The following is a 15,013-nucleotide window of genomic DNA, read 5'->3' on the forward strand; positions in this document are numbered from 1 at the left end:
AGGACTTAATATTACTAATTCTCAATCCAAACAAAAATAATAACCCCAAACCCTCAGAGAACTGGAACTCACACTCTCACCACAACCCCTTTTGCTCACTCCAAATTCCTCCTACTGTCAATTAGTGACTTAAACACTCCTACCAGGGCCAGTCAGTCTCAGCCACACTGCAGCACACAACCTCGCCCTCTTCTGCTTCTCCTGCTCAACTCTCAACTACAGAACAGCAAGCTGTTGCCAAGGCAACCAGGACTCAGCTTGCTCAGCTGTTGTCCCATAGTGATGTCACTTTAGAACCCTTATTTTTTTCCTCTGGAGGAGCCCAGGTAAGATTATTTTAACCCCTTAGGGTTACAGTTAGGAGTTAAAAGCAGCATCAAAAAGGTGGGCTTTTAGCTTAGATTTGAAGACGGCCAGAGATGGAGCTTGACGTGCCGGCTCAGGAAGTCTATTCCAGGCATATGGTGCAGCAAGATAAAAGGAACGGAGTCTGGAGTTAGCAGCGGAGGAGAAGGATGCAGATAAGAGAGATTTACCCAATGAACGGAGTTCCCGGGGAGGAATGTAGGGAGAGATGAGAGTGGAAAGGTACTGAGGAGCTGCAGAGTGAATGCACTTATAGGTCAATAAGAGGAGTTTGAACTGTATGTGGAACCAGATAGGGAGCCAGTGAAGTGACTTCAGGAGAGGGCTAATATGAGCATAACGACACTGGCGGAATATTAGTCGTGCAGCAGAATTTTGAACAGATTGAAGAGGAGAGAGATGGCTAAGTGGGAGACCTGTGAGAAGCAAGTTGCAATAGTCTAAGCAATCTTTTTAGAAATAAGACTAACAATAAGTGTTTTTGGAATAAACAATGAATAAAAGTTATTTGCAGTAAGAAACTGAAACAAATATACAAAAAACAAATATATGCTTTAAACTAAGGACTAAAATTTAATAAATAAAAATGGATTCAAAAAATTGAAAAAATATACCATGAGGTTTTAAGACCAATGATGATCACCATAACCCCAATGAAAGACGCTAGAACTGAAGTCGGCATTCAGGTGTATTGAGGTCTTTTCCTCGTGTTAGTATATATATCTTGCATCAATAACGGACTCTTCAACATTTTTGTCATAAATGAAATCTTACCACATGGTCATGTCTTTTTTTGGCCTTTTTACCCGCTGCGGTAAAAAGGGCCTCAAGCACATGGCAAAATGACCACCGCCACTATCAGAAGGCCCCCTTTTACCACAGCTTGGTAAAAGGGCTCCTTAGGCACCTGCAGTTATACCAGATTTATGGCAGACATGTAAATAAAAGGCGCGCTGATGATGGGTTACACTAACAATCTATAATGGAATTTAGGTGCCAGATGCTGTTATTGAACAGGCTCTCACCGTACAGCATCGGGACTTTCACTTATGAAACTGCTCCAACAATGTCCTTTGCAGTGGGGTAGGAAGGGGGGGGCGGTCCGCCCCGGGTGCACGCCGCTGGGGGGGTGTCGGCTCCGCGCTGGTGCACTGCCCTCTCTGCCCCGGAACAGGTTACTTCCTTTTCCGGGACAGAGAGAGCAGTGAACCAATGCGGAGCCGACACACCCCCAGCAACGTGCAGTCGGGGCGGATTGGCCCTCCCGCCCGTCCCTCGCCACAGGTATGTGCTCCGGGGGGTTGCGCTCCAGCGGGAGGAGGGTGCGCCGTGCTGCACCCGGGGGGAGGGGGTGCGCAGCGGCGACCCACCCCGGATGCATAGGCATAGTTTGACTGTTTCATTTGGGGGGGCAAAGAATGGGCGGAGCATATTAGCATATCATTTGCATATATACATATGCAAATGAATATGCTAATGTTGAGGAAGGAATTGAAATTTACAGGCAAAATATCACAGATGCACATTTCAAAAAGCTGACACGTTTCAATTAATAAATTATGAATAAAATACTTTTATCTACCTTTGTTGTCTGATCATTTAGTTTTTCTATTCGCTTTGGTCCCAGTGTCTTCTGTTTTATGCAGTGTCTTCTTTCCAGTAGGCTTCCCTCTGCTCCCCACCCTCCCCAGTCCCATCCATCTCTTGCTCCTTCCCTCTGCTCCCCACCCCTCCCAGTCCCATTCATCTTCTGTTCCTTCTCTCTGCTCACCATCCCTCTGTCCCATCCATCTTCTGTTCCTTCCCTCTGCTGTGCCTGACCTCTCCCAAACCCATCCATCTCCTGGTCCATCCCTCTGCTCCCCACCCCTCCCAGTCCAATCCATCTCTTGCTCCTTCCCTCTGCTCCCCACCCCTCCCAGTTCCATCCATCTTCCTTCTACTGCCCCCCCCCCCCCGCGAGGTCCAAGATCGTGACTCCGTTTACCCCCTCTCTTCCTCCCTCCCTCCGGCGCAGGCAACAGTCTTCAGCTTTTTCAGCGTTCCTGGCAGCGGTAGCGATGTACACGCTGCCTTCAGTCTGCCCCGGAAGCCTTCTCTTCAAGTTCCTGTTCCCACCTATGCGGGAACAGGAACTTGAAGAGAAGGCTTTGGGGCAGAGCCGAAGGCAGCGTGTACATCGCTACCGCTGCCAGGAACGCTGAAAAAGACTGCTGCCTGCGCCGGAGGGAGGAAGAGAGAGGGGTAGACGGACATGCTCCTCTCCGTCCACTTGGCTTCCCTGTCTGCGTCCCGCCTTCCTCTGACGTCAGAGGAAGGCGGGACGGACGCAGACAGAGAGGGCAGGGAAGCCAAGCGGATGGAGAGGAGCGCGTGCCTGCATGTGTTTTTTTTTTTTAACTAATGGCGCGGCGGCGCCTCGTCGTCGTTTGGGGGGGCATTGCCCCCCTCTCGCCCCCCACAGTCTACGCCTATGCCCGGATGTCAGCTCCCCTCGCTACGGCTCTGGTCCTTTGCCTCAGAGATTGCCAATTTTCAAGCACGTCCCCAGCAGTGCTTGATTACAAGAAACTCATCTTTGAAATCAGATGAGGTTTTTCACTCTTCATTCTAAGCCACCACAACAGAAAGGATGAAAGACAAGCACTTTAGCTGTTCCCACCCAGGAAACCATTGTACTTACAGAATTCTCAACAGCTGCTTCCATAGTTCATGCCCGAACGAATATGACAGGTTTTTTTTTTTCTTTTAGTTTCTAACTCTCAGACAAATCAGCTGTCATTCACATGGTTTTCTCTCTTCGTTGCAGTTTCCAAATTGTAGCTGAAGTCAACAATTCATTCAACAGTTACTCCTTTCCACAGCACTGTCTCTTCAGGCCAATTTGAAATCAGAGGTTCAGAGGCTCATTTCCAGATAGGTGTTTGCCCTGCATATGGAGTCTTTATGTGGGGTTTCCAGCAACTCAGTAGTGCAAACACTATCTACATTTTTGACACTTTTTTCCGGCCTAATGGTGGCCATTGGGTGTACTACAGCAAGAGTAAGGGGTAGGGGTGTACAGTCCATAAAATACAATTTTATTTATGGGCCTTTTTACCAAACTGGTAAAAAGTGACCTTAGTGCAGCCTTACGTGGGTCATCCTGAGTGCTAACGCCATTTTTACCACTGGGGTGAAATGGCCGATTTTCCTATTTTTTGTATTAATGGCCACACACTAATTTTTCTATTAGCATTTGGCCATTAGCATGTGAGGCCCTACTGCCACCCATTATGTAGGCAGTAAGGGCTCATGTGCTGAGCAAGTGCTAATTGGTTAGCACATGGCAATGCAGCTGTGTTAACCGATTAGTGCAGAACACATCCACTCTCCACCCCCAGACCCACTCCAGCACTAAAAAAAAAATATTTTTATTTTCTAGCGTGGGATAGTGCGCACATATCCAAAAATTACTATGGGATCTCCAGCCCCCCTAACCTCCCAACCCCCCAAAACTCCCTTATATGGTAGGGGAGCTCCATCCACAGTATCCCAGGATGTACTGGGCAGGGCGCCGCCATTTTGAAGGTGGTGCTGGAAGAGGAGGGAGTGCTACTCCCTCTTCCAACATAGAGGTACAGGGGAGGCGGGTTGGCTCCTAGACCACCAGGGTGGGTGAAGGGTCAGGTTGGCAGCCCACTTAGGCCACCATGGAGGCTTTATTGGGTGTGTATGTGTGTGTGTGTGGGGGGGGGGGGGGTAGGGGGACTGGAGATCCACCAGACATGCTATTAGCTCTGATCATAGTGGCATTAATGCCCCGTCCAAATTTGGCGCTAATTTTAGAGCACTTTGGAATAGTGCGGGGTTTCTGATCATCTGGGCATTGGAGCTTCTCTCCTGGAGACCCATTCACTTTGGACCTCTCCCCTTGAGATGTCTTCCCTTGAGGCCTCCCTGAACTGTTCTGCCCCATGACATTTAACCAGCTTCTTGCCTGAGCACCACCCCTCTAACTCAGCATGATAGTGCCACCTGCCATAAGGTGATTTAATTTCAACAACAGTGAGGGAGTGTTCCTAGGATGCACCTGCTGGTATCCCTCACAGCCCCTTAGTTTCCTGTGTGTGTTTCAATCAGATATTAATTTATTTTTTGTTTCAAGAGCAATATCATTAGTAGCGCACATTTTTCCAAAAGAGTGTGCACTATTGGGAAACAGTGTGCATTCCTTCTCAGTAGTATGTGTATGTGCACTCTTCTGAAAGAATGTGCAACACTTCTCAGCAGCCTGCACTCCACAAATAGTGTGCATTATATACAATGCAGGAACCCCCAAATTTTGCTCCCTCCCCTTTTGTTTGAGGCAAAAAAAAAAAAAAACACATGAAATGACTTTGGCTTGTTTGAAGTTTCTTGTTCTGAGTACATGCGTTCTTTCAGTCCAGACATCTGAACAAGCTCCTCTTCTCTCTGATCACGTCAACCAAGCACAGAACATAGCTCATTTTGATGGTGTTTCCTTCGCTAGTGGATTCCAAGTACTGCATGTCACATGAAAGAATCTCTACTTTTGTGGTCAGGCCTATAATGAAATAAATGGACAAAGACCTGCTTACTACTACGTCTAATCATTTCTACAGCGTTACTAGATAGTACACCTGAACCCTCTCTTGAGCTGTTCCTGCTGTATCGACATGATGCCTGTAAGGCGTTTCATTAAAAAACAGCACAGCTGCACCCGAGTTATGGTGGGAGTGACTGAGCAGGAGAAACTTCCACATAGTAACGACACTAACATCTCTTCGCAAATGAAATATAGGCGAGAATGAAAAGAACGGATCTTAATGGTCTTATTTTTGTTTTGTTTTAACTGTTAACTTCCTTTTATTAAGCTGCAGTAAAAAATGGCCTTAGCATGCCCTTACATGGGTCCTTCTCTTGAGCTAAGGCCATTTTTACTGTGCCGGAAAATGTGTGATTTTTTATTTTTTTCTATTAATGGTCATGTGCTAATGTTGCCATTAAAAAGAATTACTACAGGAACACTTACTGACACTTATGGGCTCATTTTCGAAAGAGAAGGATGCCCATCTTTCGACATAAATCGGAAGATGGGCGTCCTTTTCACAGGGTCTTCCAAATCGGTATAATTGAAAGCCGATTTTGGTCGTCCCCAACTGCTTTCCCAAAGTTCAAGGGGGCGTATCGGAGGCGTAGTGAAGGCGGGACTTGGGCGTGCCTAACACTAGGACGTCCTCGACCCATAATCAAAAGAAACAAGGACGTCCCTGACGAACACTTGGATGACTTTACCTGGCCCTGTTTTTCTTACGACCAAGCACAAAAAGGTGCCCGAAATGACCAGATGAACACCAGAGAGAATTGGGGATGACCTCACCTTACTCCCCCAGTGGTCACTAACCCCCTTCCACCCTCAAAAAACATCTTTAAAAATATTGATTGCCAGCCTCTATGCCAGCCTCAGATGTCATACTCAGGTCCATGACAGCAGTATGCAGGTCCCTGGAGCAGTTTTAGTGGGTGCAGTGCACTTCAGGCAGGCGGACCCAGGCTCATCCTCCCCTACCTGTTACGTTTGTGGAGGAAACAGTGAGCCCTCCAAAACCCACCACAAACCCACTGTACCCACATCTAGGTGCCCCCCCCTCACCCGTAAGGGCTATTAGTAGTGTACAGTTGTGGGTAGTGGGTTTTGGGGGGCTCAGCACACAAGGTAAGGGAGCTATGTTCCTGGGACCAATTTATGAAGCCCACTGCAGTGCCCCCTAGGGTGCCCAGTTGGTGTCCTAGCATGTCAGGGGGACCATTGCACTACAAATGCTGGCTGCTCCCACGACCAAATGGCTTGTATTTGGTTGTTTCTGAGATGGACGTCCTTAGTTTCGATTATTGCCAAAAATCAGAAATGACCAAGTCTAGGGATGATCATCTCTAAGGACGACCAAATTTCAGGATTTGGGTGTCCCTGACCGTATTATCAAAACGACAGATGGACATCCATCTTGTTTCAAAAATACGGGTTTCCCTGCCCCTGGATGGGGATGTTTTGCAAGAATGTCCATATCAAAACATGGATGTCCCTTTCCATTATGCCCTCTTAGGGGCCCCTTTACTAAGATGTGCTAAAAAATGGCCTGCGCTATTACTAGCGTGTGTGTTTCCCACTTGCTGAGGCTGCTTTTAGCATGACAGTAAAATGGTTAAATTTCCAATTTCCTTCATTCATGGTCACACACTAATTTTCCAATTAACATTTGGCCATTAGGGCGGAAACCCTTTCCGACTCCTATTTACTAGACGGTAAGGGCTACCATGGTAACCACTTGCTAATCGCGTAGTGCATGGTGATGCAGCTGCACTAACCAATTAGCACTGGGCATACCTACTCTATGCCCCCAAACACTAATCCAATGCTAAAAAATAATTTCTATTTTTTAGTGCATGGGTAGCGCGTGTCAAACACTAAACTACCATGGGATGCCTCAGCGTGGCCCATGGTACTGATATTTAACCTGCGGTAAGCATGCATTAGTGCTTACAGCAGCTTACTGAAATCAACTGACAGTAAACACCAAGATGCCCAGTATATTCCTATGGGCGTCTTAGCGTTTACCACCAGTTGATTTCTACCGAGAGCTAAAAACGCTACCACGACTTAATAAAAGACCCCTTTATGTTTCTAAACCAGAGTAAAAATGATGAGAATCCACTCCACTTATAAGAGATACTTATCATGATAGAGTATAAAGGTTATCAAAAGGATTTAATAGACAGTAATACAATCTTTATAGTTCTAGTGTATTCTTTAACTTAAGATCTAAATCTGTGAAGGGCTGCATGCAGCTGGAGGTATATTTTGAGGTCTTACGGCCCACAAGGAGACACTAGATGGTGCTGCCTGTCCATAGTCCACCAACAGAGTCATTTCAGCATAAAATTGAAATCAAAGAGCCATATTCATGCGTTATCTGTGCAACGCTTTTTGCTCAGCAAGTATCAGGCAGGTTAAAGTAGGTTTTAGGACTGTTCTTTAGGACCAACTACCTCTGCTCTTTAGAGAGTTACAGTCTGTATTATATTGGCCTGCCTGGATTGCAAGCTGTTCAGAGTAAATCCATACACTCCACACTTCCCTCACCCAATAATATAGTCTAGGTCAGTATTTGTAAAGCCAGCTGATCTGCAAGGCTTTGTTCTGTGAGCCTGATGTCCTGCACATACAACGTGGAGAAAAGGCGGCTGAGGGGAGATATGATAGAGGTCTATAAAGTAATGAGTGGAGTTGAACAGGTAGATGTGAAGCATCTGTTTACGCTTTCCAAAAATACTAGGACTAGGGGGAATGCGATGAAGCTACAATGTAGTAAATTTAAAACGAATCGGAGAAAAGTTTTCTTCACTCAACGTGCAATTAAACTCTGGAATTCGTTGCCAGAGAATATGGTAAAGGCGGTTAGCTTAGCGGAGTTTTAAAAAGGTTTGGACAGCTTCCTAAAGGAAAAGTCCATAGACCATAGACCATTATTAAATGGAATTAAGGAATAAGCAGTATAGAATGTTTTGTACTTTTTTGGGATCTTTGTGACCTGGATTGGCCACTGTTGGAAACAGGATGCTGGGCTTGATGGACCTTTGGTCTTTCCCAGTATGGCAATACTTATGTACTTATGTAGCACTTGACAAGCAATAATAAGCACTAATTGGCAATAATTAGAATTTATGTGCATAACTCGCAAAGTGTATGGTGTAATGAACTGCACCTCACTCCTAAAGTGTGCAGTTCAAAAGGGGCGTGGCTATGGGTTTCTCAATTCCATGCACTAATCCTCTCTTTTTTTACCACCCATCTTGATTATTGTACTGTTGTTTATGCTAGTCTATCTCGTCAAACACTAAAGAAACTTCAATCGCACCAGAACACAGCCATCAGATTACTGTGCCATGCCCATCGCTATGATCATACTTCACCTCTGCTGAAACAATATCATTGGCTCTTATAAAATTGCCACCCTCATTTTCAAGGCCTTTAGTCTTGGTATTGCTGACTATCTCTCTTGTTTAGCTATTCCTTATTGCCCCTTCAGAACCCTCCGTTCATTAAACGATCACCACTTAGCAGTGGCGTTCCTAGGGGGGGGAGGTGGGTGCGGTCCGCCCTGGGTGCACGACGCTGGGGGGGTGCCGCGCGCACCTGTCCTCCGTTCCATGTTTCTTCTCTGCCTCGGAACAGTCCTGTTCCGGGGCAGAGAAGAAGCATGGAACGAACGGAGGACAGGCGCGTGCGGCACCCCCCAGCGGTGTGCACCCGGGGGGGTTCTTTCGTGGGGGGTGTCTTGCGCTGCATCCGGGGGGGGCACTGCACTCAAGGGGCAGGGTGCATTGGCGATCCGCCCCGGGTGTCAGCCCCCCTAGGAATGCCACTGCCACTTAGGTCTGCCTTCTCCAAAATGTGCCCACTTGGAATCAACCCGTCACAGTACATTCTTCTTCCTGAACCTCATACCTGGAACAATCTCCCCCGTTCTCTTCGTAGCAATTTCTCTTTTAAGGATTTTAAAACTGAGCTGAGAATCTGGCTTTTCCGCTAGCTTTTGTTGAAACAGTTTACTGAAATTACCAGTGTTACCCTTCGACCCTGTCCTTCTTTTGTGTGTTTGCTTTACCATCTTTTTGCAATGCTTGTCTCTAAGCTTAACACCCTGTTTTCCTATACATTAATGGAGTTCTTTTCTTGTTTCCTATTTTTCAGCCTGTACACCGCTCTGTTCTGCCCGTCAGTTAAAGTGGTATAGAAAGATATTGCAAATAAAATAAATAAAATGTCAAAGAATCATCCACCGTTGCAGTGAGTCAGTCGTTTGTCGTCAAACAATACAACAGAGGAATGGGGCAGTTTATCTCATGGACAGACTGCTCACAAGCTACAGGCCATCTCTGTTTGGAAAAATGTTACTATGGCCTTTGCTCATGAACATTATCAATGACTTGGTGGTTGCCACATGGAGGACCTACTGCAAAGTGCATGGAAACAAAACGGATCATCCAGCATTCAGAAGACATCTCATATTGTGCCTACTGAAGGGCACTGCTCCTTCCACTGCTCTTTATTTGTGCATTTGTACCCCACATTTTCCAATCAGGTGATCGGTTCAATGTAGCTTGCAGGTTACTTCATGTCAGACATGTTACAAAGCCATTAGAAGAGCTGTCCTTGTTCTCGTTCTGCTGGGGATCAGGGCTGACGAGAGACTGAACCAGGCCTGAGGCAGGGCCGCAGGTCCCAGGGTAGGGCCGTCACCCCTCCCCACGATCGTCACTGCTGGTGCCCCCCCCCCAATAGTTGGCTGCTGCCACCTCCCACCATGATTGTCGCTGCTGCCGCCTCCCACCCAGATCGCTGCCACTACTGCAATTCAAATACCTTGGCTGGTGGGGATCCCAAGGACCCGCCAGCAGAAGAGGCCTTCCTTTAGCGCTGACTCTTCACTCTGTCGATTGCCTGCCCCTGCGGCTGCTTTTTCTGAGAGAAAAAGCAGCTGCTTAGCCTGTAATGGGTAGAGTGAAGACTGGCGCTGGAGGAAGACCTGCAGTGTCTGATCCTCCAGGTCCTCCCCAGCCTCCAATGGGGGCCCGGCACCAGAGTTTTCTCTCTCCAGCTTCTGTCGGGACGCGATCAGTCAGGTCTCATCAGGAGCAGGAGAGAGAGAAACCCCAGCGCCAGGTCCCCCCTTGGAGGCATGGGCCTGGGGAATTTTGCTCCCCTTCTCGGCGTCCCTGCTGGGGATCAGGTATTGTAGTATGGCATTTGGTCTTTGGTATGATTATGTGGGATCATCGAAGATTACAGTGTGCAGCCACTGGTTGGTTCACTAAGTTTCTGATGTCAGGCATATGAATTGAAGCATGAAAGGTTCAGCTGTAGCCGAGGTCGCTGTTGCATATGCATGAAAAACACAATGGTGATGCGCAGTGTTTGCAAAGAAAAGCCTGTTTTGTAGATTATCGCAACTGATATGCCCAGTGTGCTTACATTTGATGCATTACAGAGTTTTTGATGACATATCAACTGTTGTTCTGAGCATTTTGCAATCATATGTTTGCTGTGCATTATGCTATAGTGTAATTTAAGTTGGCAATGTTCCTGTTCAGGAACATAGCAGTAAGTTCATCTGGAAGAGACTCAAAATTTCTTGCCATGCATCTGTGATTATTTTGATCCTGAATGATAACAGAACAACATTTATCAAGATTGTCATATTTTTCTGGTAGTGGTAGTGCCAGCAAAAAGGTTAAGGGAAGACAGCCAAAAAATAATATACCACAGGAAGATGGAAATAGTTCATGAAAACAGTAAGAGGGCTGATACATTAACAAACTTCATGGTTCAGTTACCAAAATGTGGACGACAAATTATCCTAATATACATCATAAGTTGGGCAATCTGTTTCTCTCCAGGAAAAAAACTGTAACTGGGATGGATCCTAGGGATATAAGAATGATTGTCTAAATATACTCCACATTTACATGGAGACTGCAACTGAAATTTAGCACCCAAATCCACAAGCTTTTGACGATCAATGGATATTTGTAAATTAATGCACATCCCTAATGTCAGGCTGGAAGGAAGAAACAATGATGACTGGATCAACCTGGGAAGGTAGTGCAAAACTCTGAGTGAAAACTGAGAAAATAAGACGGAATGGAAGTCGAAATTGCAGCAATTTGATATTTTCTCTGACTCTGTGGATTAAGTGCTGGTTGCTTTCGACTCCTAACCATGACTCTCTTACTCAACACCCTCACTTATCACCCCTACCACTGCAATTTCCCCACCCCTAGCTGTCTGTTTGTCTGTCCAATTTAGATTGTAAGCTCTGTTGAGCAGGGACTGTCTTTTCATGTTCATTTGTACAGCGCTGCGTAAGTCTAGTAGCGCTATAGAAATGTTTAATAGTAGTAATAGTAGTTGTGTCAGACTTTATACTGAGACTGCATGCGAAAATACAAATGTGGTTATCTACATACTGTGAGAATCAGAGAAGCCACAGAGCCCAGAATGCAAGGGGGAAGAGAGAAAAGCCAGAGGGGAAAAACTACAGATCCCAGAATGCATTGCAGGAGGGGAGGAGGCAGGAGCGTAGAGAACACAGATTTCAGACTGCCTGGAAGAATAGGAGAGAGGAGGACAAACGAGTACCTGAGCCACAGGAGAGGAAAGGAGAGGGGGCTGATTGGGAGATGGAATCAACTGAGGAGAGGGTGGAACACCTGAGGGAGGGGGTGGAGAATGAGGGGATGGAATGGGAGGAGTTGGAGCAGGTAGGAGGAGAAGATGTGGAAGAGGAAATGGAGGTGGGAGAGGAAGTGGCTGGAGAAGAAGAGTGATTTCTAGAGGAGCCCAAAAGTATCAGAAAAGAATAATAGTCAGGAGAGATCCGGCGGGTGGTTGTCAAGAGGTAAAGTGTTGACAAGTGAGGGTGGTGGATCTTTAAAAGCCTGGCTAAGCTGTGCTGGGGAAAAAAGCCTAGCTAAGCTGAACGGTTTTGAGGCCTTGCTGAAGAGGGCGTTGTTGGAAAGCCTGGCTAGCAGAACTGTGTTTGAAGACTGGCTAGCAGAACTGGGTTTAAAGCCTAGCTAAGTTGAACTGTTTTGAGGCCTTGCTGAAGAGGGCGGGGTGGGAAAGCCTGGCTAGCAGAACTGTGTTTGAAGCCTGGCTAGCAGAACTGTGTTTAAAGCCTGACTAGCTGAACTTTGTTGGAAGGCTGGGCTAGCCGAACTGTGTTTAAAGCCTGGCTAGCTGAACTTTGTTGGAAGGCTGGGCTAGCCGAACTGTGTTTGAAGCCTGACTAGCAGAACTGTGTTTAAAGACTGACTAGCTGAACTTTGTTTAAAAGACTGGCAAGCTGAACTGTGTTGCACTGCCTTGCTAGCGGAACTGTGTGGCAGTGAGAGCGAACTGCACGGACGAGTGTGGAGTCGAAGCGGACAGCACGGATAAGTGAGAGAGACAATTACGCGGCCGGGAGGAGTGGCTGACAATACTTATAAAGATAAGTGAACTTTTTGTACTGGTTTTCTGAATATATTTGGGAGATTAAAAGAGTTTTGAAGTTTTGAATTTGAAGAATTATATTGTTGTAGTTAAAAGTGTTTTTGGCACACAATACTTTAATTATGAAAACAGGAAGGTTATTTTATCGATGATAGAAGAGTAGATAGCCATCCATAGTGAGGCTACCATAGTTTGGAGGCCTTTTGTACCTTTTTTAAAGTGTTAAATACTGATTGCATTTTTTCAACTGTTTTGAGCACTTTTTACAGCGGTCCCTTCATTAGTAGGACCATCACAGCTTTTGCTCTTGCCACTTTCCCAACATTCTCCCCTGCTTGTCACCATAGTGAAGCAAAGCATTTATCCCCTCTTTTTCACAGCCTCCTAGCCTTCTTTCCTTTCTCTTCACCCTCTTTATTTCTTGCCACTCCTACTTTTCCCCCTCTCCCCCATCATTCATCTTGCCTGGCACTGTAGCTCCTTCTTTCCACCTTTTCCTGTCTCTGCCTAAACAGTCACCACATATGGTTATCTTTGGGGAAGGGTGAGGGGCATTGCTCTCCAAACGCAGGGCTGGCGTAACGCTGCAGGCAGCTCCCCAACAGCTCTCCTCTCTGTTCCTTCCTGACCGCCCTGCATTTAAACCTTTTATTTTCAGTCGCAGTGATGGCAGTGAAGAAAACAGCACAGTGGGCTCGCCTCCAGCTTTTCCCTTTCCTCACTCAGTGTCTCACCTTACTCTGATGATGTATTTCCTGTTTCTGTGAGGGCAGGACACTGTGTGAGGGAAGGGAAAGGCTGGAGGCGAGCCCACTGTGCCGTTTTCTTCACTGCCATCACTGCGACTGAAAATAAAAGGTTTAAACGCAGTGGGGGGGGGGGGGGGCAGGAAGGAACGGAGAGGAGGGCTGTCAGGGAGCTGAGGGCAGTCAGGTGGGGCTGGGTTGGAACTGAAGGAGACTGAAAAGGGGGACCTGGGGAAGTCACTGGACATGGATGGGAGGGGAGGGTGGGGGGGGGGGGTCAAAGGAGAATCAGACGTGGATAGGGGGAGGGCAGAGGAGAACCACTGGACATGGATGGGAGGGGAGGGCAAGGGAGAGAGGTGAAATCACTGGAGATGGAGGGGAGGGCAGAGGAGAATCGCTGGACATGGAGGGGAGGGCAGGGGAGAGAAGAGAAATCGCTGGACATGGAGGGGAGGGCAGAGGAGTGAGGAGAATTGCTAGACATGGATGGATGGAGGGGGCAGGGGAGAGAGGACATTTGCTGGTTATGGATGGAGGAGAGGGCAGGGGAGAATGGAGAGTTGCTGGACATGGATGGATGGAGAGGAGGGAACTAGAGTTTGGGGACTGAAAAGGGGGAGCTGAGGAAGTCACAACATGGATGGGATGGGAGGGGAGGGTGGGGTCAAAGGAGAATCATTGGACATAGGGGAGAGGGCAGAGGAGAATCGCTGGACATGGATGGGAGGGGAGGGCATGGGGAGAGAAGAGAAATCACTGGACATGGAGAGGAGGGGAGGGCAGGGGAGAGAGGAGAATTGCTGGATATGGATGGATGGAGGGGGCAGTGGAGAGAGGAAATTTGCTGGATATGGATGGATGAAGTTGAGGGCAGAGGAGAATGGAGAGTTGCTGGACATGGATGGATGGAGGGGAGGGAAGTGAGGAAGGAGATGCACATGGATGGAGGGGAGGGAAGAAAGGAGAAATGCTGGACATGGATGGAGTGGAGGGCAGGGAAGAGAGAAGAAATATTTGACAAGGATGGAGGGAAGGAAAGACAAAGAAAGAAGATGCACACAGATGGAGGGGAAGGGAGAGATGAGAAATGCTGGACATGGACGGAGGGGAGGGAAGACAGAGGAAGTAGATGCACATGGATGGAGGGGAGGGGAGTGAGGAGAAATGCTGGATATGGATGGAGGGAAAACTGCTGGTTATGGATGGAGGGTAAACTGCTGAATTTAAGGGCTGGATCGGAACACTTTGAGGGCAGATGCTGAAACTGGAGGAATGATAGGGACAGGGCTACAGATGGTAGACAGAACACATAAGGACAAAGGAGGATGGTGGACATGATGAGTGAAACAATATCAAATGGAAAGAAAACACTGTATAAAACAGAAGACACTGGGACCAAAGCAAATAGAAAAACTAAATGATCAGACAACAAAGGTAGAAAAAAGTATTTTATTCAGAATTTATTAATTAGAATATGTCAGTTTTTGGAAATATGCATCTGTGATATTTTGCATGTAAGTTTCAATTTTTCTAGTATTGCTACATACCGAGTCTGACTTCTTGAGGTAACTTTCCAGTTCAGTATTTTGCCTTCATATTTTTTTTATTTCTAATTCCTTGTGTCATATCTGTTGTGTCATGTGTTTTTCATGTGTGATCAAGGTGCAGTATTCTGCTAGTTTCTAGTATTTGCAGCCCTTTTATTTTTTTTCTTCACAAGGTAATGTACTGGTGTGTTAGAGCCCGGTGTAATTACAGTGCTGCCTTTCCACGCATAAGGTTTGTAGCTCATCCTGTCTTTGGAATTAGAGCTGTTATGGTTTGGTAAGGTTATGGGTGT

Source organism: Microcaecilia unicolor, chromosome 3 (genome assembly GCF_901765095.1).
Source record: "Microcaecilia unicolor chromosome 3, aMicUni1.1, whole genome shotgun sequence".
Lineage (NCBI taxonomy): Eukaryota > Metazoa > Chordata > Amphibia > Gymnophiona > Siphonopidae > Microcaecilia > Microcaecilia unicolor.